Here is a 20,916-nt window from a genome sequence, read left to right as displayed (position 1 = left end):
AAAACATCCTTTTTCTCATCAGCAAAACTTGGCGCTACATTGGTTTGGGATGCCTAAAAAAGTCTAACCTGCACACAGCACACGGCTCTGTGGCGCAATGGATAGCGCATTGGACTTCTAGAAAACTGTAGTGATTCAAAGGTTGTGGGTTCGAGTCCCACCAGAGTCGCTTTTTGGATTCCACGCAAGCATACATTTTGTGATCTTGCCTTAAGTAATCTTAGAAAGCTGAAAATGAACAATGTCAACCTATGCGACATTGTGTTTAAGGATGTAGAGCACTGTTCTTAGCTGCAAACCTGCCTGGAACCTAAATTCATTGATCACCCATTGAAAAGAAGCCTCAATTGCCGGCTCTACATGTGACTTTTCTTGAATTCCGTGTTGAAAAGGCTTGGTTGAAGGTAGCCCCTCAGCAATGTCTAGAAAAATGGAGTGAGGCCAAGAATGAAAAGCTCAGCTTCTGTTTGGTGTCTCTTAAAGATTGATCAATTTGTGATATTTTGAATTGTAGGTTCTCGAACTTCCCCAATGAAGCAATGAAGTGTTAGAAACACATGGTTTTTCTCATTAGAAAGAAATGGCACGACTTTGGTTTTGGCTGCCTAAAAATGTCTAAAGAGCCGAAATTACATGGCTCTGTGGCGCAATGGATAGCGCATTGGACTTCTAGACAGCTGTAGTTATTCAAAGGTTGTGGGTTCGAGTCCCACCAGAGTCGCTTTTTGGATTCCACCAAAGCATACATTTTGTGATCTCACCTCAAGTTTTCTTAGAAAGCTGAAAATGAACAATGTCAATTTATGCAACATTGCGCTAAGGATTTAGAGTACTGTTCTTGGCTATAAACCACCCTGGAACCTAAATTCATTGATCACCCACTGAAAAAACCCCTAAATTGCTGGCTCTTCTTGTGACTTTTCTTGAATTCTGTGTTGAAAAGGCTTGGTTGAGGGTGGCCTGTAAGCAGCATTTAGAAATTAAAAGCTGAGCTTCTGTTTGGTGTCTCATAAGGATTCATCAATTTGTGATATTTTGAATTGTAGGCTCTCGAACTTCCCCAATCAAGCGCCCCTTTCTCCCTGAGCTGGTCCGAGAAACCTGGAAAGGCAGTGCTGTGCAAGGCTCTGTGGCGCAACGGATAGCGCATTGGACTTCTAGAAGGATGTAGTGATTCAAAGGTTGTGGGTTCGAGTCCCACCAGAGTCGAGTTTTGGATTTCAATTAATCTTTGCCTCAAGAACTGTTAGGAAAAAGCAATCGAAAAATCAACAGCTCGAACCAATGAGAAAAATCTGCTTACAAGGAAAGAGAAATAGACAGGTGATTTGTAAATCTAACGTTCAATACTTACCACCAAGGCCCAGCTTTTCCCTGATAATCCATGCACGTTTATTGATCACTTTAATCCACGCCCTCGGAAGGAAACCTGCTGTTTGCCAATCCAATGTTCAAATCTTGAATGACTTGCAACAAGCAAGGAGCCCCATTTCTAAGTCATGCAAACTTCTCTACCAGCAGGCTGAATGGAGGTCCTATCCACTCATGTTAACCAAATCTTTTTTTTTCAAGAGAAAGTGCACTTTGTTGCTCACCCTTCTGGCTTTCATGCATGAAGAGAAAAAATGTCCTAACACCGAAACAGTAGGGTGAGAAAAACATCCTTTTTCTCATCAGCAAAACTTGGCGCTACATTGGTTTGGGATGCCTAAAAAAGTCTAACCTGCACACAGCACACGGCTCTGTGGCGCAATGGATAGCGCATTGGACTTCTAGAAAACTGTAGTCATTCAAAGGTTGTGGGTTCGAGTCCCACCAGAGTCGCTTTTTGGATTCCACGCAAGCATACATTTTGTGATCTTGCCTTAAGTAATCTTAGAAAGCTGAAAATGAACAATGTCAACCTATGCGACATTGTGTTTAAGGATGTAGAGCACTGTTCTTAGCTGCAAACCTGCCTGGAACCTAAATTCATTGATCACCCATTGAAAAGAAGCCTCAATTGCCGGCTCTACATGTGACTTTTCTTGAATTCCGTGTTGAAAAGGCTTGGTTGAAGGTAGCCCCTCAGCAATGTCTAGAAAAATGGAGTGAGGCCAAGAATGAAAAGCTCAGCTTCTGTTTGGTGTCTCTTAAAGATTGATCAATTTGTGATATTTTGAATTGTAGGTTCTCGAACTTCCCCAATGAAGCAATGAAGTGTTAGAAACACATGGTTTTTCTCATTAGAAAGAAATGGCACGACTTTGGTTTTGGCTGCCTAAAAATGTCTAAAGAGCCGAAATTACATGGCTCTGTGGCGCAATGGACAGCGCATTGGACTTCTAGACAGCTGTAGTTATTCAAAGGTTGTGGGTTCGAGTCCCACCAGAGTCGCTTTTTGGATTCCACCAAAGCATACATTTTGTGATCTCACCTCAAGTTTTCTTAGAAAGCTGAAAATGAACAATGTCAATTTATGCAACATTGCGCTAAGGATTTAGAGTACTGTTCTTGGCTATAAACCACCCTGGAACCTAAATTCATTGATCACCCACTGAAAAAACCCCTAAATTGCTGGCTCTTCTTGTGACTTTTCTTGAATTCTGTGTTGAAAAGGCTTGGTTGAGGGTGGCCTGTAAGCAGCATTTAGAAATTAAAAGCTGAGCTTCTGTTTGGTGTCTCATAAGGATTCATCAATTTGTGATATTTTGAATTGTAGGCTCTCGAACTTCCCCAATCAAGCGCCCCTTTCTCCCTGAGCTAGTCCGAGAAACCTGGAAAGGCAGTGCTGTGCATGGCTCTGTGGCGCAACGGATAGCGCATTGGACTTCTAGAAGGATGTAGTGATTCAAAGGTTGTGGGTTCGAGTCCCACCAGAGTCGAGTTTTGGATTTCAATTAATCTTTGCCTCAAGAACTGTTAGGAAAAAGCAATCGAAAAATCAACAGCTCGAACCAATGAGAAAAATCTGCTTACAAGGAAAGAGAAATAGACAGGTGATTTGTAAATCTAACGTTCAATACTTACCACCAAGGCCCAGCTTTTCCCTGATAATCCATGCACGTTTATTGATCACTTTAATCCACGCCCTCGGAAGGAAACCTGCTGTTTGCCAATCCAATGTTCAAATCTTGAATGACTTGCAACAAGCAAGGAGCCCCATTTCTAAGTCATGCAAACTTCTCTACCAGCAGGCTGAATGGAGGTCCTATCCACTCATGTTAACCAAATCTTTTTTTTTCAAGAGAAAGTGCACTTTGTTGCTCACCCTTCTGGCTTTCATGCATGAAGAGAAAAAATGTCCTAACACCGAAACAGTAGGGTGAGAAAAACATCCTTTTTCTCATCAGCAAAACTTGGCGCTACATTGGTTTGGGATGCCTAAAAAAGTCTAACCTGCACACGGCACACGGCTCTCTGGCGCAATGGATAGCGCATTGGACTTCTAGAAAACTGTAGTGATTCAAAGGTTGTGGGTTCGAGTCCCACCAGAGTCGCTTTTTGGATTCCACGCAAGCATACATTTTGTGATCTTGCCTTAAGTAATCTTAGAAAGCTGAAAATGAACAATGTCAACCTATGCGACATTGTGTTTAAGGATGTAGAGCACTGTTCTTAGCTGCAAACCTGCCTGGAACCTAAATTCATTGATCACCCATTGAAAAGAAGCCTCAATTGCCGGCTCTACATGTGACTTTTCTTGAATTCCGTGTTGAAAAGGCTTGGTTGAAGGTAGCCCCTCAGCAATGTCTAGAAAAATGGAGTGAGGCCAAGAATGAAAAGCTCAGCTTCTGTTTGGTGTCTCTTAAAGATTGATCAATTTGTGATATTTTGAATTGTAGGTTCTCAACTTCCCCAATGAAGCAATGAAGTGTTAGAAACACATGGTTTTTCTCATTAGAAAGAAATGGCACGACTTTGGTTTTGGCTGCCTAAAAATGTCTAAAGAGCCGAAATCACATGGCTCTGTGGCGCAATGGACGGCGCATTGGACTTCTAGACAGCTGTAGTTATTCAAAGGTTGTGGGTTCGAGTCCCACCAGAGTCGCTTTTTGGATTCCACCAAAGCATACATTTTGTGATCTCACCTCAAGTTTTCTTAGAAAGCTGAAAATGAACAATGTCAATTTATGCAACATTGCGCTAAGGATTTAGAGTACTGTTCTTGGCTATAAACCACCCTGGAACCTAAATTCATTGATCACCCACTGAAAAAACCCCTAAATTGCTGGCTCTTCTTGTGACTTTTCTTGAATTCTGTGTTGAAAAGGCTTGGTTGAGGGTGGCCTGTAAGCAGCATTTAGAAATTAAAAGCTGAGCTTCTGTTTGGTGTCTCATAAGGATTCATCAATTTGTGATATTTTGAATTGTAGGCTCTCGAACTTCCCCAATCAAGCGCCCCTTTCTCCCTGAGCTAGTCCGAGAAACCTGGAAAGGCAGTGCTGTGCATGGCTCTGTGGCGCAACGGATAGCGCATTGGACTTCTAGAAGGATGTAGTGATTCAAAGGTTGTGGGTTCGAGTCCCACCAGAGTCGAGTTTTGGATTTCAATTAATCTTTGCCTCAAGAACTGTTAGGAAAAAGCAATCGAAAAATCAACAGCTCGAACCAATGAGAAAAATCTGCTTACAAGGAAAGAGAAATAGACAGGTGATTTGTAAATCTAACGTTCAATACTTACCACCAAGGCCCAGCTTTTCCCTGATAATCCATGCACGTTTATTGATCACTTTAATCCACGCCCTCGGAAGGAAACCTGCTGTTTGCCAATCCAATGTTCAAATCTTGAATGACTTGCAACAAGCAAGGAGCCCCATTTCTAAGTCATGCAAACTTCTCTACCAGCAGGCTGAATGGAGGTCCTATCCACTCATGTTAACCAAATCTTTTTTTTTCAAGAGAAAGTGCACTTTGTTGCTCACCCTTCTGGCTTTCATGCATGAAGAGAAAAAATGTCCTAACACCGAAACAGTAGGGTGAGAAAAACATCCTTTTTCTCATCAGCAAAACTTGGCGCTACATTGGTTTGGGATGCCTAAAAAAGTCTAACCTGCACACGGCACACGGCTCTCTGGCGCAATGGATAGCGCATTGGACTTCTAGAAAACTGTAGTGATTCAAAGGTTGTGGGTTCGAGTCCCACCAGAGTCGCTTTTTGGATTCCACGCAAGCATACATTTTGTGATCTTGCCTTAAGTAATCTTAGAAAGCTGAAAATGAACAATGTCAACCTATGCGACATTGTGTTTAAGGATGTAGAGCACTGTTCTTAGCTGCAAACCTGCCTGGAACCTAAATTCATTGATCACCCATTGAAAAGAAGCCTCAATTGCCGGCTCTACATGTGACTTTTCTTGAATTCCGTGTTGAAAAGGCTTGGTTGAAGGTAGCCCCTCAGCAATGTCTAGAAAAATGGAGTGAGGCCAAGAATGAAAAGCTCAGCTTCTGTTTGGTGTCTCTTAAAGATTGATCAATTTGTGATATTTTGAATTGTAGGTTCTCGAACTTCCCCAATGAAGCAATGAAGTGTTAGAAACACATGGTTTTTCTCATTAGAAAGAAATGGCACGACTTTGGTTTTGGCTGCCTAAAAATGTCTAAAGAGCCGAAATTACATGGCTCTGTGGCGCAATGGACGGCGCATTGGACTTCTAGACAGCTGTAGTTATTCAAAGGTTGTGGGTTTGAGTCCCACCAGAGTCGCTTTTTGGATTCCACCAAAGCATACATTTTGTGATCTCACCTCAAGTTTTCTTAGAAAGCTGAAAATGAACAATGTCAATTTATGCAACATTGCGCTAAGGATTTAGAGTACTGTTCTTGGCTATAAACCACCCTGGAACCTAAATTCATTGATCACCCACTGAAAAAACCCCTAAATTGCTGGCTCTTCTTGTGACTTTTCTTGAATTCTGTGTTGAAAAGGCTTGGTTGAGGGTGGCCTGTAAGCAGCATTTAGAAATTAAAAGCTGAGCTTCTGTTTGGTGTCTCATAAGGATTCATCAATTTGTGATATTTTGAATTGTAGGCTCTCGAACTTCCCCAATCAAGCGCCCCTTTCTCCCTGAGCTGGTCCGAGAAACCTGGAAAGGCAGTGCTGTGCAAGGCTCTGTGGCGCAACGGATAGCGCATTGGACTTCTAGAAGGATGTAGTGATTCAAAGGTTGTGGGTTCGAGTCCCACCAGAGTCGAGTTTTGGATTTCAATTAATCTTTGCCTCAAGAACTGTTAGGAAAAAGCAATCGAAAAATCAACAGCTCGAACCAATGAGAAAAATCTGCTTACAAGGAAAGAGAAATAGACAGGTGATTTGTAAATCTAACGTTCAATACTTACCACCAAGGCCCAGCTTTTCCCTGATAATCCATGCACGTTTATTGATCACTTTAATCCACGCCCTCGGAAGGAAACCTGCTGTTTGCCAATCCAATGTTCAAATCTTGAATGACTTGCAACAAGCAAGGAGCCCCATTTCTAAGTCATGCAAACTTCTCTACCAGCAGGCTGAATGGAGGTCCTATCCACTCATGTTAACCAAATCTTTTTTTTTCAAGAGAAAGTGCACTTTGTTGCTCACCCTTCTGGCTTTCATGCATGAAGAGAAAAAATGTCCTAACACCGAAACAGTAGGGTGAGAAAAACATCCTTTTTCTCATCAGCAAAACTTGGCGCTACATTGGTTTGGGATGCCTAAAAAAGTCTAACCTGCACACAGCACACGGCTCTGTGGCGCAATGGATAGCGCATTGGACTTCTAGAAAACTGTAGTGATTCAAAGGTTGTGGGTTCGAGTCCCACCAGAGTCGCTTTTTGGATTCCACGCAAGCATACATTTTGTGATCTTGCCTTAAGTAATCTTAGAAAGCTGAAAATGAACAATGTCAACCTATGCGACATTGTGTTTAAGGATGTAGAGCACTGTTCTTAGCTGCAAACCTGCCTGGAACCTAAATTCATTGATCACCCATTGAAAAGAAGCCTCAATTGCCGGCTCTACATGTGACTTTTCTTGAATTCCGTGTTGAAAAGGCTTGGTTGAAGGTAGCCCCTCAGCAATGTCTAGAAAAATGGAGTGAGGCCAAGAATGAAAAGCTCAGCTTCTGTTTGGTGTCTCTTAAAGATTGATCAATTTGTGATATTTTGAATTGTAGGTTCTCGAACTTCCCCAATGAAGCAATGAAGTGTTAGAAACACATGGTTTTTCTCATTAGAAAGAAATGGCACGACTTTGGTTTTGGCTGCCTAAAAATGTCTAAAGAGCCGAAATTACATGGCTCTGTGGCGCAATGGATAGCGCATTGGACTTCTAGACAGCTGTAGTTATTCAAAGGTTGTGGGTTCGAGTCCCACCAGAGTCGCTTTTTGGATTCCACCAAAGCATACATTTTGTGATCTCACCTCAAGTTTTCTTAGAAAGCTGAAAATGAACAATGTCAATTTATGCAACATTGCGCTAAGGATTTAGAGTACTGTTCTTGGCTATAAACCACCCTGGAACCTAAATTCATTGATCACCCACTGAAAAAACCCCTAAATTGCTGGCTCTTCTTGTGACTTTTCTTGAATTCTGTGTTGAAAAGGCTTGGTTGAGGGTGGCCTGTAAGCAGCATTTAGAAATTAAAAGCTGAGCTTCTGTTTGGTGTCTCATAAGGATTCATCAATTTGTGATATTTTGAATTGTAGGCTCTCGAACTTCCCCAATCAAGCGCCCCTTTCTCCCTGAGCTGGTCCGAGAAACCTGGAAAGGCAGTGCTGTGCAAGGCTCTGTGGCGCAACGGATAGCGCATTGGACTTCTAGAAGGATGTAGTGATTCAAAGGTTGTGGGTTCGAGTCCCACCAGAGTCGAGTTTTGGATTTCAATTAATCTTTGCCTCAAGAACTGTTAGGAAAAAGCAATCGAAAAATCAACAGCTCGAACCAATGAGAAAAATCTGCTTACAAGGAAAGAGAAATAGACAGGTGATTTGTAAATCTAACGTTCAATACTTACCACCAAGGCCCAGCTTTTCCCTGATAATCCATGCACGTTTATTGATCACTTTAATCCACGCCCTCGGAAGGAAACCTGCTGTTTGCCAATCCAATGTTCAAATCTTGAATGACTTGCAACAAGCAAGGAGCCCCATTTCTAAGTCATGCAAACTTCTCTACCAGCAGGCTGAATGGAGGTCCTATCCACTCATGTTAACCAAATCTTTTTTTTTCAAGAGAAAGTGCACTTTGTTGCTCACCCTTCTGGCTTTCATGCATGAAGAGAAAAAATGTCCTAACACCGAAACAGTAGGGTGAGAAAAACATCCTTTTTCTCATCAGCAAAACTTGGCGCTACATTGGTTTGGGATGCCTAAAAAAGTCTAACCTGCACACAGCACACGGCTCTGTGGCGCAATGGATAGCGCATTGGACTTCTAGAAAACTGTAGTGATTCAAAGGTTGTGGGTTCGAGTCCCACCAGAGTCGCTTTTTGGATTCCACGCAAGCATACATTTTGTGATCTTGCCTTAAGTAATCTTAGAAAGCTGAAAATGAACAATGTCAACCTATGCGACATTGTGTTTAAGGATGTAGAGCACTGTTCTTAGCTGCAAACCTGCCTGGAACCTAAATTCATTGATCACCCATTGAAAAGAAGCCTCAATTGCCGGCTCTACATGTGACTTTTCTTGAATTCCGTGTTGAAAAGGCTTGGTTGAAGGTAGCCCCTCAGCAATGTCTAGAAAAATGGAGTGAGGCCAAGAATGAAAAGCTCAGCTTCTGTTTGGTGTCTCTTAAAGATTGATCAATTTGTGATATTTTGAATTGTAGGTTCTCGAACTTCCCCAATGAAGCAATGAAGTGTTAGAAACACATGGTTTTTCTCATTAGAAAGAAATGGCACGACTTTGGTTTTGGCTGCCTAAAAATGTCTAAAGAGCCGAAATTACATGGCTCTGTGGCGCAATGGATAGCGCATTGGACTTCTAGACAGCTGTAGTTATTCAAAGGTTGTGGGTTCGAGTCCCACCAGAGTCGCTTTTTGGATTCCACCAAAGCATACATTTTGTGATCTCACCTCAAGTTTTCTTAGAAAGCTGAAAATGAACAATGTCAATTTATGCAACATTGCGCTAAGGATTTAGAGTACTGTTCTTGGCTATAAACCACCCTGGAACCTAAATTCATTGATCACCCACTGAAAAAACCCCTAAATTGCTGGCTCTTCTTGTGACTTTTCTTGAATTCTGTGTTGAAAAGGCTTGGTTGAGGGTGGCCTGTAAGCAGCATTTAGAAATTAAAAGCTGAGCTTCTGTTTGGTGTCTCATAAGGATTCATCAATTTGTGATATTTTGAATTGTAGGCTCTCGAACTTCCCCAATCAAGCGCCCCTTTCTCCCTGAGCTGGTCCGAGAAACCTGGAAAGGCAGTGCTGTGCAAGGCTCTGTGGCGCAACGGATAGCGCATTGGACTTCTAGAAGGATGTAGTGATTCAAAGGTTGTGGGTTCGAGTCCCACCAGAGTCGAGTTTTGGATTTCAATTAATCTTTGCCTCAAGAACTGTTAGGAAAAAGCAATCGAAAAATCAACAGCTCGAACCAATGAGAAAAATCTGCTTACAAGGAAAGAGAAATAGACAGGTGATTTGTAAATCTAACGTTCAATACTTACCACCAAGGCCCAGCTTTTCCCTGATAATCCATGCACGTTTGTTGATCACTTTAATCCACGCCCTTGGAAGGAAACCTGCTGTTTGCCAATCCAATGTTCAAATCTTGAATGACTTGCAACAAGCAAGGAGCCCCATTTCTAAGTCATGCAAACTTCTCTACCAGCAGGCTGAATGGAGGTCCTATCCACTCATGTTAACCAAATCTTTTTTTTTCAAGAGAAAGTGCACTTTGTTGCTCACCCTTCTGGCTTTCATGCATGAAGAGAAAAAATGTCCTAACACCGAAACAGTAGGGTGAGAAAAACATCCTTTTTCTCATCAGCAAAACTTGGCGCTACATTGGTTTGGGATGCCTAAAAAAGTCTAACCTGCACACAGCACACGGCTCTGTGGCGCAATGGATAGCGCATTGGACTTCTAGAAAACTGTAGTCATTCAAAGGTTGTGGGTTCGAGTCCCACCAGAGTCGCTTTTTGGATTCCACGCAAGCATACATTTTGTGATCTTGCCTTAAGTAATCTTAGAAAGCTGAAAATGAACAATGTCAACCTATGCGACATTGTGTTTAAGGATGTAGAGCACTGTTCTTAGCTGCAAACCTGCCTGGAACCTAAATTCATTGATCACCCATTGAAAAGAAGCCTCAATTGCCAGCTCTACATGTGACTTTTCTTGAATTCCGTGTTGAAAAGGCTTGGTTGAAGGTAGCCCCTCAGCAATGTCTAGAAAAATGGAGTGAGGCCAAGAATGAAAAGCTCAGCTTCTGTTTGGTGTCTCTTAAAGATTGATCAATTTGTGATATTTTGAATTGTAGGTTCTCGAACTTCCCCAATGAAGCAATGAAGTGTTAGAAACACATGGTTTTTCTCATTAGAAAGAAATGGCACGACTTTGGTTTTGGCTGCCTAAAAATGTCTAAAGAGCCGAAATTACATGGCTCTGTGGCGCAATGGACAGCGCATTGGACTTCTAGACAGCTGTAGTTATTCAAAGGTTGTGGGTTCGAGTCCCACCAGAGTCGCTTTTTGGATTCCACCAAAGCATACATTTTGTGATCTCACCTCAAGTTTTCTTAGAAAGCTGAAAATGAACAATGTCAATTTATGCAACATTGCGCTAAGGATTTAGAGTACTGTTCTTGGCTATAAACCACCCTGGAACCTAAATTCATTGATCACCCACTGAAAAAACCCCTAAATTGCTGGCTCTTCTTGTGACTTTTCTTGAATTCTGTGTTGAAAAGGCTTGGTTGAGGGTGGCCTGTAAGCAGCATTTAGAAATTAAAAGCTGAGCTTCTGTTTGGTGTCTCATAAGGATTCATCAATTTGTGATATTTTGAATTGTAGGCTCTCGAACTTCCCCAATCAAGCGCCCCTTTCTCCCTGAGCTAGTCCGAGAAACCTGGAAAGGCAGTGCTGTGCATGGCTCTGTGGCGCAACGGATAGCGCATTGGACTTCTAGAAGGATGTAGTGATTCAAAGGTTGTGGGTTCGAGTCCCACCAGAGTCGAGTTTTGGATTTCAATTAATCTTTGCCTCAAGAACTGTTAGGAAAAAGCAATCGAAAAATCAACAGCTCGAACCAATGAGAAAAATCTGCTTACAAGGAAAGAGAAATAGACAGGTGATTTGTAAATCTAACGTTCAATACTTACCACCAAGGCCCAGCTTTTCCCTGATAATCCATGCACGTTTATTGATCACTTTAATCCACGCCCTCGGAAGGAAACCTGCTGTTTGCCAATCCAATGTTCAAATCTTGAATGACTTGCAACAAGCAAGGAGCCCCATTTCTAAGTCATGCAAACTTCTCTACCAGCAGGCTGAATGGAGGTCCTATCCACTCATGTTAACCAAATCTTTTTTTTTCAAGAGAAAGTGCACTTTGTTGCTCACCCTTCTGGCTTTCATGCATGAAGAGAAAAAATGTCCTAACACCGAAACAGTAGGGTGAGAAAAACATCCTTTTTCTCATCAGCAAAACTTGGCGCTACATTGGTTTGGGATGCCTAAAAAAGTCTAACCTGCACACGGCACACGGCTCTCTGGCGCAATGGATAGCGCATTGGACTTCTAGAAAACTGTAGTGATTCAAAGGTTGTGGGTTCGAGTCCCACCAGAGTCGCTTTTTGGATTCCACGCAAGCATACATTTTGTGATCTTGCCTTAAGTAATCTTAGAAAGCTGAAAATGAACAATGTCAACCTATGCGACATTGTGTTTAAGGATGTAGAGCACTGTTCTTAGCTGCAAACCTGCCTGGAACCTAAATTCATTGATCACCCATTGAAAAGAAGCCTCAATTGCCGGCTCTACATGTGACTTTTCTTGAATTCCGTGTTGAAAAGGCTTGGTTGAAGGTAGCCCCTCAGCAATGTCTAGAAAAATGGAGTGAGGCCAAGAATGAAAAGCTCAGCTTCTGTTTGGTGTCTCTTAAAGATTGATCAATTTGTGATATTTTGAATTGTAGGTTCTCAACTTCCCCAATGAAGCAATGAAGTGTTAGAAACACATGGTTTTTCTCATTAGAAAGAAATGGCACGACTTTGGTTTTGGCTGCCTAAAAATGTCTAAAGAGGCGAAATCACATGGCTCTGTGGCGCAATGGACGGCGCATTGGACTTCTAGACAGCTGTAGTTATTCAAAGGTTGTGGGTTCGAGTCCCACCAGAGTCGCTTTTTGGATTCCACCAAAGCATACATTTTGTGATCTCACCTCAAGTTTTCTTAGAAAGCTGAAAATGAACAATGTCAATTTATGCAACATTGCGCTAAGGATTTAGAGTACTGTTCTTGGCTATAAACCACCCTGGAACCTAAATTCATTGATCACCCACTGAAAAAACCCCTAAATTGCTGGCTCTTCTTGTGACTTTTCTTGAATTCTGTGTTGAAAAGGCTTGGTTGAGGGTGGCCTGTAAGCAGCATTTAGAAATTAAAAGCTGAGCTTCTGTTTGGTGTCTCATAAGGATTCATCAATTTGTGATATTTTGAATTGTAGGCTCTCGAACTTCCCCAATCAAGCGCCCCTTTCTCCCTGAGCTAGTCCGAGAAACCTGGAAAGGCAGTGCTGTGCATGGCTCTGTGGCGCAACGGATAGCGCATTGGACTTCTAGAAGGATGTAGTGATTCAAAGGTTGTGGGTTCGAGTCCCACCAGAGTCGAGTTTTGGATTTCAATTAATCTTTGCCTCAAGAACTGTTAGGAAAAAGCAATCGAAAAATCAACAGCTCGAACCAATGAGAAAAATCTGCTTACAAGGAAAGAGAAATAGACAGGTGATTTGTAAATCTAACGTTCAATACTTACCACCAAGGCCCAGCTTTTCCCTGATAATCCATGCACGTTTATTGATCACTTTAATCCACGCCCTCGGAAGGAAACCTGCTGTTTGCCAATCCAATGTTCAAATCTTGAATGACTTGCAACAAGCAAGGAGCCCCATTTCTAAGTCATGCAAACTTCTCTACCAGCAGGCTGAATGGAGGTCCTATCCACTCATGTTAACCAAATCTTTTTTTTTCAAGAGAAAGTGCACTTTGTTGCTCACCCTTCTGGCTTTCATGCATGAAGAGAAAAAATGTCCTAACACCGAAACAGTAGGGTGAGAAAAACATCCTTTTTCTCATCAGCAAAACTTGGCGCTACATTGGTTTGGGATGCCTAAAAAAGTCTAACCTGCACACGGCACACGGCTCTCTGGCGCAATGGATAGCGCATTGGACTTCTAGAAAACTGTAGTGATTCAAAGGTTGTGGGTTCGAGTCCCACCAGAGTCGCTTTTTGGATTCCACGCAAGCATACATTTTGTGATCTTGCCTTAAGTAATCTTAGAAAGCTGAAAATGAACAATGTCAACCTATGCGACATTGTGTTTAAGGATGTAGAGCACTGTTCTTAGCTGCAAACCTGCCTGGAACCTAAATTCATTGATCACCCATTGAAAAGAAGCCTCAATTGCCGGCTCTACATGTGACTTTTCTTGAATTCCGTGTTGAAAAGGCTTGGTTGAAGGTAGCCCCTCAGCAATGTCTAGAAAAATGGAGTGAGGCCAAGAATGAAAAGCTCAGCTTCTGTTTGGTGTCTCTTAAAGATTGATCAATTTGTGATATTTTGAATTGTAGGTTCTCGAACTTCCCCAATGAAGCAATGAAGTGTTAGAAACACATGGTTTTTCTCATTAGAAAGAAATGGCACGACTTTGGTTTTGGCTGCCTAAAAATGTCTAAAGAGCCGAAATCACATGGCTCTGTGGCGCAATGGACGGCGCATTGGACTTCTAGACAGCTGTAGTTATTCAAAGGTTGTGGGTTCGAGTCCCACCAGAGTCGCTTTTTGGATTCCACCAAAGCATACATTTTGTGATCTCACCTCAAGTTTTCTTAGAAAGCTGAAAATGAACAATGTCAATTTATGCAACATTGCGCTAAGGATTTAGAGTACTGTTCTTGGCTATAAACCACCCTGGAACCTAAATTCATTGATCACCCACTGAAAAAACCCCTAAATTGCTGGCTCTTCTTGTGACTTTTCTTGAATTCTGTGTTGAAAAGGCTTGGTTGAGGGTGGCCTGTAAGCAGCATTTAGAAATTAAAAGCTGAGCTTCTGTTTGGTGTCTCATAAGGATTCATCAATTTGTGATATTTTGAATTGTAGGCTCTCGAACTTCCCCAATCAAGCGCCCCTTTCTCCCTGAGCTGGTCCGAGAAACCTGGAAAGGCAGTGCTGTGCAAGGCTCTGTGGCGCAACGGATAGCGCATTGGACTTCTAGAAGGATGTAGTGATTCAAAGGTTGTGGGTTCGAGTCCCACCAGAGTCGAGTTTTGGATTTCAATTAATCTTTGCCTCAAGAACTGTTAGGAAAAAGCAATCGAAAAATCAACAGCTCGAACCAATGAGAAAAATCTGCTTACAAGGAAAGAGAAATAGACAGGTGATTTGTAAATCTAACGTTCAATACTTACCACCAAGGCCCAGCTTTTCCCTGATAATCCATGCACGTTTATTGATCACTTTAATCCACGCCCTCGGAAGGAAACCTGCTGTTTGCCAATCCAATGTTCAAATCTTGAATGACTTGCAACAAGCAAGGAGCCCCATTTCTAAGTCATGCAAACTTCTCTACCAGCAGGCTGAATGGAGGTCCTATCCACTCATGTTAACCAAATCTTTTTTTTTCAAGAGAAAGTGCACTTTGTTGCTCACCCTTCTGGCTTTCATGCATGAAGAGAAAAAATGTCCTAACACCGAAACAGTAGGGTGAGAAAAACATCCTTTTTCTCATCAGCAAAACTTGGCGCTACATTGGTTTGGGATGCCTAAAAAAGTCTAACCTGCACACAGCACACGGCTCTGTGGCGCAATGGATAGCGCATTGGACTTCTAGAAAACTGTAGTGATTCAAAGGTTGTGGGTTCGAGTCCCACCAGAGTCGCTTTTTGGATTCCACGCAAGCATACATTTTGTGATCTTGCCTTAAGTAATCTTAGAAAGCTGAAAATGAACAATGTCAACCTATGCGACATTGTGTTTAAGGATGTAGAGCACTGTTCTTAGCTGCAAACCTGCCTGGAACCTAAATTCATTGATCACCCATTGAAAAGAAGCCTCAATTGCCGGCTCTACATGTGACTTTTCTTGAATTCCGTGTTGAAAAGGCTTGGTTGAAGGTAGCCCCTCAGCAATGTCTAGAAAAATGGAGTGAGGCCAAGAATGAAAAGCTCAGCTTCTGTTTGGTGTCTCTTAAAGATTGATCAATTTGTGATATTTTGAATTGTAGGTTCTCGAACTTCCCCAATGAAGCAATGAAGTGTTAGAAACACATGGTTTTTCTCATTAGAAAGAAATGGCACGACTTTGGTTTTGGCTGCCTAAAAATGTCTAAAGAGCCGAAATTACATGGCTCTGTGGCGCAATGGACGGCGCATTGGACTTCTAGACAGCTGTAGTTATTCAAAGGTTGTGGGTTTGAGTCCCACCAGAGTCGCTTTTTGGATTCCACCAAAGCATACATTTTGTGATCTCACCTCAAGTTTTCTTAGAAAGCTGAAAATGAACAATGTCAATTTATGCAACATTGCGCTAAGGATTTAGAGTACTGTTCTTGGCTATAAACCACCCTGGAACCTAAATTCATTGATCACCCACTGAAAAAACCCCTAAATTGCTGGCTCTTCTTGTGACTTTTCTTGAATTCTGTGTTGAAAAGGCTTGGTTGAGGGTGGCCTGTAAGCAGCATTTAGAAATTAAAAGCTGAGCTTCTGTTTGGTGTCTCATAAGGATTCATCAATTTGTGATATTTTGAATTGTAGGCTCTCGAACTTCCCCAATCAAGCGCCCCTTTCTCCCTGAGCTGGTCCGAGAAACCTGGAAAGGCAGTGCTGTGCAAGGCTCTGTGGCGCAACGGATAGCGCATTGGACTTCTAGAAGGATGTAGTGATTCAAAGGTTGTGGGTTCGAGTCCCACCAGAGTCGAGTTTTGGATTTCAATTAATCTTTGCCTCAAGAACTGTTAGGAAAAAGCAATCGAAAAATCAACAGCTCGAACCAATGAGAAAAATCTGCTTACAAGGAAAGAGAAATAGACAGGTGATTTGTAAATCTAACGTTCAATACTTACCACCAAGGCCCAGCTTTTCCCTGATAATCCATGCACGTTTATTGATCACTTTAATCCACGCCCTCGGAAGGAAACCTGCTGTTTGCCAATCCAATGTTCAAATCTTGAATGACTTGCAACAAGCAAGGAGCCCCATTTCTAAGTCATGCAAACTTCTCTACCAGCAGGCTGAATGGAGGTCCTATCCACTCATGTTAACCAAATCTTTTTTTTTCAAGAGAAAGTGCACTTTGTTGCTCACCCTTCTGGCTTTCATGCATGAAGAGAAAAAATGTCCTAACACCGAAACAGTAGGGTGAGAAAAACATCCTTTTTCTCATCAGCAAAACTTGGCGCTACATTGGTTTGGGATGCCTAAAAAAGTCTAACCTGCACACAGCACACGGCTCTGTGGCGCAATGGATAGCGCATTGGACTTCTAGAAAACTGTAGTGATTCAAAGGTTGTGGGTTCGAGTCCCACCAGAGTCGCTTTTTGGATTCCACGCAAGCATACATTTTGTGATCTTGCCTTAAGTAATCTTAGAAAGCTGAAAATGAACAATGTCAACCTATGCGACATTGTGTTTAAGGATGTAGAGCACTGTTCTTAGCTGCAAACCTGCCTGGAACCTAAATTCATTGATCACCCATTGAAAAGAAGCCTCAATTGCCGGCTCTACATGTGACTTTTCTTGAATTCCGTGTTGAAAAGGCTTGGTTGAAGGTAGCCCCTCAGCAATGTCTAGAAAAATGGAGTGAGGCCAAGAATGAAAAGCTCAGCTTCTGTTTGGTGTCTCTTAAAGATTGATCAATTTGTGATATTTTGAATTGTAGGTTCTCGAACTTCCCCAATGAAGCAATGAAGTGTTAGAAACACATGGTTTTTCTCATTAGAAAGAAATGGCACGACTTTGGTTTTGGCTGCCTAAAAATGTCTAAAGAGCCAAAATTACATGGCTCTGTGGCGCAATGGACAGCGCATTGGACTTCTAGACAGCTGTAGTTATTCAAAGGTTGTGGGTTCGAGTCCCACCAGAGTCGCTTTTTGGATTCCACCAAAGCATACATTTTGTGATCTCACCTCAAGTTTTCTTAGAAAGCTGAAAATGAACAATGTCAATTTATGCAACATTGCGCTAAGGATTTAGAGTACTGTTCTTGGCTATAAACCACCCTGGAACCTAAATTCATTGATCACCCACTGAAAAAACCCCTAAATTGCTGGCTCTTCTTGTGACTTTTCTTGAATTCTGTGTTGAAAAGGCTTGGTTGAGGGTGGCCTGTAAGCAGCATTTAGAAATTAAAAGCTGAGCTTCTGTTTGGTGTCTCATAAGGATTCATCAATTTGTGATATTTTGAATTGTAGGCTCTCGAACTTCCCCAATCAAGCGCCCCTTTCTCCCTGAGCTAGTCCGAGAAACCTGGAAAGGCAGTGCTGTGCAAGGCTCTGTGGCGCAACGGATAGCGCATTGGACTTCTAGAAGGATGTAGTGATTCAAAGGTTGTGGGTTCGAGTCCCACCAGAGTCGAGTTTTGGATTTCAATTAATCTTTGCCTCAAGAACTGTTAGGAAAAAGCAATCGAAAAATCAACAGCTCGAACCAATGAGAAAAATCTGCTTACAAGGAAAGAGAAATAGACAGGTGATTTGTAAATCTAACGTTCAATACTTACCACCAAGGCCCAGCTTTTCCCTGATAATCCATGCACGTTTATTGATCACTTTAATCCACGCCCTCGGAAGGAAACCTGCTGTTTGCCAATCCAATGTTCAAATCTTGAATGACTTGCAACAAGCAAGGAGCCCCATTTCTAAGTCATGCAAACTTCTCTACCAGCAGGCTGAATGGAGGTCCTATCCACTCATGTTAACCAAATCTTTTTTTTTCAAGAGAAAGTGCACTTTGTTGCTCACCCTTCTGGCTTTCATGCATGAAGAGAAAAAATGTCCTAACACCGAAACAGTAGGGTGAGAAAAACATCCTTTTTCTCATCAGCAAAACTTGGCGCTACATTGGTTTGGGATGCCTAAAAAACTCTAACCTGCACACAGCACACAGCTCTGTGGCGCAATGGATAGCGCATTGGACTTCTAGAAAACTGTAGTGATTCAAAGGTTGTGGGTTCGAGTCCCACCAGAGTCGCTTTTTGGATTCCACGCAAGCATACATTTTGTGATCTTGCCTTAAGTAATCTTAGAAAGCTGAAAATGAACAATGTCAACCTATGCGACATTGTGTTTAAGGATGTAGAGCACTGTTCTTAGCTGCAAACCTGCCTGGAACCTAAATTCATTGATCACCCATTGAAAAGAAGCCTCAATTGCCGGCTCTACATGTGACTTTTCTTGAATTCCGTGTTGAAAAGGCTTGGTTGAAGGTAGCCCCTCAGCAATGTCTAGAAAAATGGAGTGAGGCCAAGAATGAAAAGCTCAGCTTCTGTTTGGTGTCTCTTAAAGATTGATCAATTTGTGATATTTTGAATTGTAGGTTCTCGAACTTCCCCAATGAAGCAATGAAGTGTTAGAAACACATGGTTTTTCTCATTAGAAAGAAATGGCACGACTTTGGTTTTGGCTGCCTAAAAATGTCTAAAGAGCCGAAATTACATGGCTCTGTGGCGCAATGGACGGCGCATTGGACTTCTAGACAGCTGTAGTTATTCAAAGGTTGTGGGTTCGAGTCCCACCAGAGTCGCTTTTTGGATTCCACCAAAGCATACATTTTGTGATCTCACCTCAAGTTTTCTTAGAAAGCTGAAAATGAACAATGTCAATTTATGCAACATTGCGCTAAGGATTTAGAGTACTGTTCTTGGCTATAAACCACCCTGGAACCTAAATTCATTGATCACCCACTGAAAAAACCCCTAAATTGCTGGCTCTTCTTGTGACTTTTCTTGAATTCTGTGTTGAAAAGGCTTGGTTGAGGGTGGCCTGTAAGCAGCATTTAGAAATTAAAAGCTGAGCTTCTGTTTGGTGTCTCATAAGGATTCATCAATTTGTGATATTTTGAATTGTAGGCTCTCGAACTTCCCCAATCAAGCGCCCCTTTCTCCCTGAGCTAGTCCGAGAAACCTGGAAAGGCAGTGCTGTGCAAGGCTCTGTGGCGCAACGGATAGCGCATTGGACTTCTAGAAGGATGTAGTGATTCAAAGGTTGTGGGTTCGAGTCCCACCAGAGTCGAGTTTTGGATTTCAATTAATCTTTGCCTCAAGAACTGTTAGGAAAATGCAATCGAAAAATCAACAGCTCGAACCAATGAGAAAAATCTGCTTACAAGGAAAGAGAAATAGACAGGTGATTTCTAAATCTAACGTTCAATACTTACCACCAAGGCCCAGCTTTTCCCTGATAATCCATGCACGTTTATTGATCACTTTAATCCACGCCCTCGGAAGGAAACCTGCTGTTTGCCAATCCAATGTTCAAATCTTGAATGACTTGCAACAAGCAAGGGGCCCCATTTCTAAGTCATGCAAACTTCTCTACCAGCAGGCTGAATGGAGGTCCTATCCACTCATGTTAACCAAATCTTTTTTTTTTCAAGAGAAAGTGCACTTTGTTGCTCACCCTTCTGGCTTTCATGCATGAAGAGAAAAAATGTCCGAACACCGAAACAGTAGGGTGAGAAAAACATCCTTTTTCTCATCAGCAAAACTTGGCACTACATTGGTTTGGGATGCCTAAAAAAGTCTAACCTGCACACAGCACACGGCTCTGTGGCGCAATGGATAGCGCATTGGACTTCTAGAAAACTGTAGTGATTCAAAGGTTGTGGGTTCGAGTCCCACCAGAGTCGCTTTTTGGATTCCACGCAAGCATACATTTTGTGATCTTGCCTTAAGTAATCTTAGAAAGCTGAAAATGAACAATGTCAACCTATGCGACATTGTGTTTAAGGATGTAGAGCACTGTTCTTAGCTGCAAACCTGCCTGGAACCTAAATTCATTGATCACCCATTGAAAAGAAGCCTCAATTGCCGGCTCTACATGTGACTTTTCTTGAATTCCGTGTTGAAAAGGCTTGGTTGAAGGTAGCCCCTCAGCAATGTCTAGAAAAATGGAGTGAGGCCAAGAATGAAAAGCTCAGCTTCTGTTTGGTGTCTCTTAAAGATTGATCAATTTGTGATATTTTGAATTGTAGGTTCTCGAACTTCCCCAATGAAGCAATGAAGTGTTAGAAACACATGGTTTTTCTCATTAGAAAGAAATGGCACGACTTTGGTTTTGGCTGCCTAAAAATGTCTAAACAGCTGAAATTACATGGCTCTGTGGCGCAATGGATAGCGCATTGGACTTCTAGACAGCTGTAGTTATTCAAAGGTTGTGGGTTCGAGTCCCACCAGAGTCGCTTTTTGGATTCCACGCAAGCATACATTTTGTGATCTTGCCTTAAGTAATCTTAGAAAGCTGAAAATGAACAATGTCAACCTATGCGACATTGTGTTTAAGGATGTAGAGCACTGTTCTTAGCTGCAAACCTGCCTGGAACCTAAATTCATTGATCACCCATTGAAAAGAAGCCTCAATTGCCGGCTCTACATGTGACTTTTCTTGAATTCCGTGTTGAAAAGGCTTGGTTGAAGGTAGCCCCTCAGCAATGTCTAGAAAAATGGAGTGAGGCCAAGAATGAAAAGCTCAGCTTCTGTTTGGTGTCTCTTAAAGATTGATCAATTTGTGATATTTT

General features: G+C 42.1%; 36 non-coding genes across 36 annotated transcripts; all 36 read left to right on the top strand.

The window, feature by feature from the left end:
• Positions 1-83: 83 nt before the first annotated feature.
• On the top strand, positions 84-169 carry TRNAR-UCU (transfer RNA arginine (anticodon UCU)). The gene is given in 2 exon segments: positions 84-120; positions 134-169. It is a non-coding gene; the product is annotated as a tRNA-Arg (tRNA).
• A 466-nt stretch (positions 170-635) lies between these two features.
• TRNAR-UCU (transfer RNA arginine (anticodon UCU)) lies at positions 636-721 on the top strand. Its single transcript is given in 2 exon segments — positions 636-672; positions 686-721. It is a non-coding gene; the product is annotated as a tRNA-Arg (tRNA).
• Positions 722-1,123: 402 nt separating this feature from the next.
• On the top strand, positions 1,124-1,209 carry TRNAR-UCU (transfer RNA arginine (anticodon UCU)). Its single transcript is given in 2 exon segments — positions 1,124-1,160; positions 1,174-1,209. It is a non-coding gene; the product is annotated as a tRNA-Arg (tRNA).
• A 529-nt stretch (positions 1,210-1,738) lies between these two features.
• On the top strand, positions 1,739-1,824 carry TRNAR-UCU (transfer RNA arginine (anticodon UCU)). The gene is given in 2 exon segments: positions 1,739-1,775; positions 1,789-1,824. It is a non-coding gene; the product is annotated as a tRNA-Arg (tRNA).
• Positions 1,825-2,290: 466 nt separating this feature from the next.
• Positions 2,291-2,376, top strand: TRNAR-UCU (transfer RNA arginine (anticodon UCU)). The gene is given in 2 exon segments: positions 2,291-2,327; positions 2,341-2,376. It is a non-coding gene; the product is annotated as a tRNA-Arg (tRNA).
• Positions 2,377-2,778: 402 nt separating this feature from the next.
• TRNAR-UCU (transfer RNA arginine (anticodon UCU)) lies at positions 2,779-2,864 on the top strand. The gene is given in 2 exon segments: positions 2,779-2,815; positions 2,829-2,864. It is a non-coding gene; the product is annotated as a tRNA-Arg (tRNA).
• Positions 2,865-3,393: 529 nt separating this feature from the next.
• Positions 3,394-3,479, top strand: TRNAR-UCU (transfer RNA arginine (anticodon UCU)). The gene is given in 2 exon segments: positions 3,394-3,430; positions 3,444-3,479. It is a non-coding gene; the product is annotated as a tRNA-Arg (tRNA).
• A 465-nt stretch (positions 3,480-3,944) lies between these two features.
• On the top strand, positions 3,945-4,030 carry TRNAR-UCU (transfer RNA arginine (anticodon UCU)). The gene is given in 2 exon segments: positions 3,945-3,981; positions 3,995-4,030. It is a non-coding gene; the product is annotated as a tRNA-Arg (tRNA).
• Positions 4,031-4,432: 402 nt separating this feature from the next.
• TRNAR-UCU (transfer RNA arginine (anticodon UCU)) lies at positions 4,433-4,518 on the top strand. Its single transcript is given in 2 exon segments — positions 4,433-4,469; positions 4,483-4,518. It is a non-coding gene; the product is annotated as a tRNA-Arg (tRNA).
• A 529-nt stretch (positions 4,519-5,047) lies between these two features.
• Positions 5,048-5,133, top strand: TRNAR-UCU (transfer RNA arginine (anticodon UCU)). The gene is given in 2 exon segments: positions 5,048-5,084; positions 5,098-5,133. It is a non-coding gene; the product is annotated as a tRNA-Arg (tRNA).
• A 954-nt stretch (positions 5,134-6,087) lies between these two features.
• On the top strand, positions 6,088-6,173 carry TRNAR-UCU (transfer RNA arginine (anticodon UCU)). The gene is given in 2 exon segments: positions 6,088-6,124; positions 6,138-6,173. It is a non-coding gene; the product is annotated as a tRNA-Arg (tRNA).
• Positions 6,174-6,702: 529 nt separating this feature from the next.
• TRNAR-UCU (transfer RNA arginine (anticodon UCU)) lies at positions 6,703-6,788 on the top strand. Its single transcript is given in 2 exon segments — positions 6,703-6,739; positions 6,753-6,788. It is a non-coding gene; the product is annotated as a tRNA-Arg (tRNA).
• Positions 6,789-7,254: 466 nt separating this feature from the next.
• On the top strand, positions 7,255-7,340 carry TRNAR-UCU (transfer RNA arginine (anticodon UCU)). Its single transcript is given in 2 exon segments — positions 7,255-7,291; positions 7,305-7,340. It is a non-coding gene; the product is annotated as a tRNA-Arg (tRNA).
• A 402-nt stretch (positions 7,341-7,742) lies between these two features.
• TRNAR-UCU (transfer RNA arginine (anticodon UCU)) lies at positions 7,743-7,828 on the top strand. Its single transcript is given in 2 exon segments — positions 7,743-7,779; positions 7,793-7,828. It is a non-coding gene; the product is annotated as a tRNA-Arg (tRNA).
• A 529-nt stretch (positions 7,829-8,357) lies between these two features.
• TRNAR-UCU (transfer RNA arginine (anticodon UCU)) lies at positions 8,358-8,443 on the top strand. Its single transcript is given in 2 exon segments — positions 8,358-8,394; positions 8,408-8,443. It is a non-coding gene; the product is annotated as a tRNA-Arg (tRNA).
• A 466-nt stretch (positions 8,444-8,909) lies between these two features.
• On the top strand, positions 8,910-8,995 carry TRNAR-UCU (transfer RNA arginine (anticodon UCU)). Its single transcript is given in 2 exon segments — positions 8,910-8,946; positions 8,960-8,995. It is a non-coding gene; the product is annotated as a tRNA-Arg (tRNA).
• Positions 8,996-9,397: 402 nt separating this feature from the next.
• On the top strand, positions 9,398-9,483 carry TRNAR-UCU (transfer RNA arginine (anticodon UCU)). The gene is given in 2 exon segments: positions 9,398-9,434; positions 9,448-9,483. It is a non-coding gene; the product is annotated as a tRNA-Arg (tRNA).
• Positions 9,484-10,012: 529 nt separating this feature from the next.
• TRNAR-UCU (transfer RNA arginine (anticodon UCU)) lies at positions 10,013-10,098 on the top strand. The gene is given in 2 exon segments: positions 10,013-10,049; positions 10,063-10,098. It is a non-coding gene; the product is annotated as a tRNA-Arg (tRNA).
• A 466-nt stretch (positions 10,099-10,564) lies between these two features.
• Positions 10,565-10,650, top strand: TRNAR-UCU (transfer RNA arginine (anticodon UCU)). Its single transcript is given in 2 exon segments — positions 10,565-10,601; positions 10,615-10,650. It is a non-coding gene; the product is annotated as a tRNA-Arg (tRNA).
• A 402-nt stretch (positions 10,651-11,052) lies between these two features.
• On the top strand, positions 11,053-11,138 carry TRNAR-UCU (transfer RNA arginine (anticodon UCU)). The gene is given in 2 exon segments: positions 11,053-11,089; positions 11,103-11,138. It is a non-coding gene; the product is annotated as a tRNA-Arg (tRNA).
• Positions 11,139-11,667: 529 nt separating this feature from the next.
• TRNAR-UCU (transfer RNA arginine (anticodon UCU)) lies at positions 11,668-11,753 on the top strand. Its single transcript is given in 2 exon segments — positions 11,668-11,704; positions 11,718-11,753. It is a non-coding gene; the product is annotated as a tRNA-Arg (tRNA).
• Positions 11,754-12,218: 465 nt separating this feature from the next.
• On the top strand, positions 12,219-12,304 carry TRNAR-UCU (transfer RNA arginine (anticodon UCU)). The gene is given in 2 exon segments: positions 12,219-12,255; positions 12,269-12,304. It is a non-coding gene; the product is annotated as a tRNA-Arg (tRNA).
• A 402-nt stretch (positions 12,305-12,706) lies between these two features.
• Positions 12,707-12,792, top strand: TRNAR-UCU (transfer RNA arginine (anticodon UCU)). Its single transcript is given in 2 exon segments — positions 12,707-12,743; positions 12,757-12,792. It is a non-coding gene; the product is annotated as a tRNA-Arg (tRNA).
• A 529-nt stretch (positions 12,793-13,321) lies between these two features.
• Positions 13,322-13,407, top strand: TRNAR-UCU (transfer RNA arginine (anticodon UCU)). The gene is given in 2 exon segments: positions 13,322-13,358; positions 13,372-13,407. It is a non-coding gene; the product is annotated as a tRNA-Arg (tRNA).
• A 466-nt stretch (positions 13,408-13,873) lies between these two features.
• On the top strand, positions 13,874-13,959 carry TRNAR-UCU (transfer RNA arginine (anticodon UCU)). Its single transcript is given in 2 exon segments — positions 13,874-13,910; positions 13,924-13,959. It is a non-coding gene; the product is annotated as a tRNA-Arg (tRNA).
• A 402-nt stretch (positions 13,960-14,361) lies between these two features.
• On the top strand, positions 14,362-14,447 carry TRNAR-UCU (transfer RNA arginine (anticodon UCU)). The gene is given in 2 exon segments: positions 14,362-14,398; positions 14,412-14,447. It is a non-coding gene; the product is annotated as a tRNA-Arg (tRNA).
• Positions 14,448-14,976: 529 nt separating this feature from the next.
• Positions 14,977-15,062, top strand: TRNAR-UCU (transfer RNA arginine (anticodon UCU)). Its single transcript is given in 2 exon segments — positions 14,977-15,013; positions 15,027-15,062. It is a non-coding gene; the product is annotated as a tRNA-Arg (tRNA).
• Positions 15,063-16,016: 954 nt separating this feature from the next.
• On the top strand, positions 16,017-16,102 carry TRNAR-UCU (transfer RNA arginine (anticodon UCU)). Its single transcript is given in 2 exon segments — positions 16,017-16,053; positions 16,067-16,102. It is a non-coding gene; the product is annotated as a tRNA-Arg (tRNA).
• Positions 16,103-16,631: 529 nt separating this feature from the next.
• TRNAR-UCU (transfer RNA arginine (anticodon UCU)) lies at positions 16,632-16,717 on the top strand. The gene is given in 2 exon segments: positions 16,632-16,668; positions 16,682-16,717. It is a non-coding gene; the product is annotated as a tRNA-Arg (tRNA).
• A 466-nt stretch (positions 16,718-17,183) lies between these two features.
• On the top strand, positions 17,184-17,269 carry TRNAR-UCU (transfer RNA arginine (anticodon UCU)). Its single transcript is given in 2 exon segments — positions 17,184-17,220; positions 17,234-17,269. It is a non-coding gene; the product is annotated as a tRNA-Arg (tRNA).
• Positions 17,270-17,671: 402 nt separating this feature from the next.
• TRNAR-UCU (transfer RNA arginine (anticodon UCU)) lies at positions 17,672-17,757 on the top strand. The gene is given in 2 exon segments: positions 17,672-17,708; positions 17,722-17,757. It is a non-coding gene; the product is annotated as a tRNA-Arg (tRNA).
• A 529-nt stretch (positions 17,758-18,286) lies between these two features.
• TRNAR-UCU (transfer RNA arginine (anticodon UCU)) lies at positions 18,287-18,372 on the top strand. Its single transcript is given in 2 exon segments — positions 18,287-18,323; positions 18,337-18,372. It is a non-coding gene; the product is annotated as a tRNA-Arg (tRNA).
• Positions 18,373-18,838: 466 nt separating this feature from the next.
• TRNAR-UCU (transfer RNA arginine (anticodon UCU)) lies at positions 18,839-18,924 on the top strand. The gene is given in 2 exon segments: positions 18,839-18,875; positions 18,889-18,924. It is a non-coding gene; the product is annotated as a tRNA-Arg (tRNA).
• A 402-nt stretch (positions 18,925-19,326) lies between these two features.
• Positions 19,327-19,412, top strand: TRNAR-UCU (transfer RNA arginine (anticodon UCU)). Its single transcript is given in 2 exon segments — positions 19,327-19,363; positions 19,377-19,412. It is a non-coding gene; the product is annotated as a tRNA-Arg (tRNA).
• A 530-nt stretch (positions 19,413-19,942) lies between these two features.
• TRNAR-UCU (transfer RNA arginine (anticodon UCU)) lies at positions 19,943-20,028 on the top strand. Its single transcript is given in 2 exon segments — positions 19,943-19,979; positions 19,993-20,028. It is a non-coding gene; the product is annotated as a tRNA-Arg (tRNA).
• A 466-nt stretch (positions 20,029-20,494) lies between these two features.
• Positions 20,495-20,580, top strand: TRNAR-UCU (transfer RNA arginine (anticodon UCU)). The gene is given in 2 exon segments: positions 20,495-20,531; positions 20,545-20,580. It is a non-coding gene; the product is annotated as a tRNA-Arg (tRNA).
• Positions 20,581-20,916: the final 336 nt, after the last annotated feature.

The sequence above is a fragment of the Engystomops pustulosus genome, chromosome 3, assembly GCF_040894005.1.
Source record: "Engystomops pustulosus chromosome 3, aEngPut4.maternal, whole genome shotgun sequence".
Taxonomy (NCBI): domain Eukaryota; kingdom Metazoa; phylum Chordata; class Amphibia; order Anura; family Leptodactylidae; genus Engystomops; species Engystomops pustulosus.
This window is presented reverse-complemented; position numbering and strand designations above follow the sequence as displayed.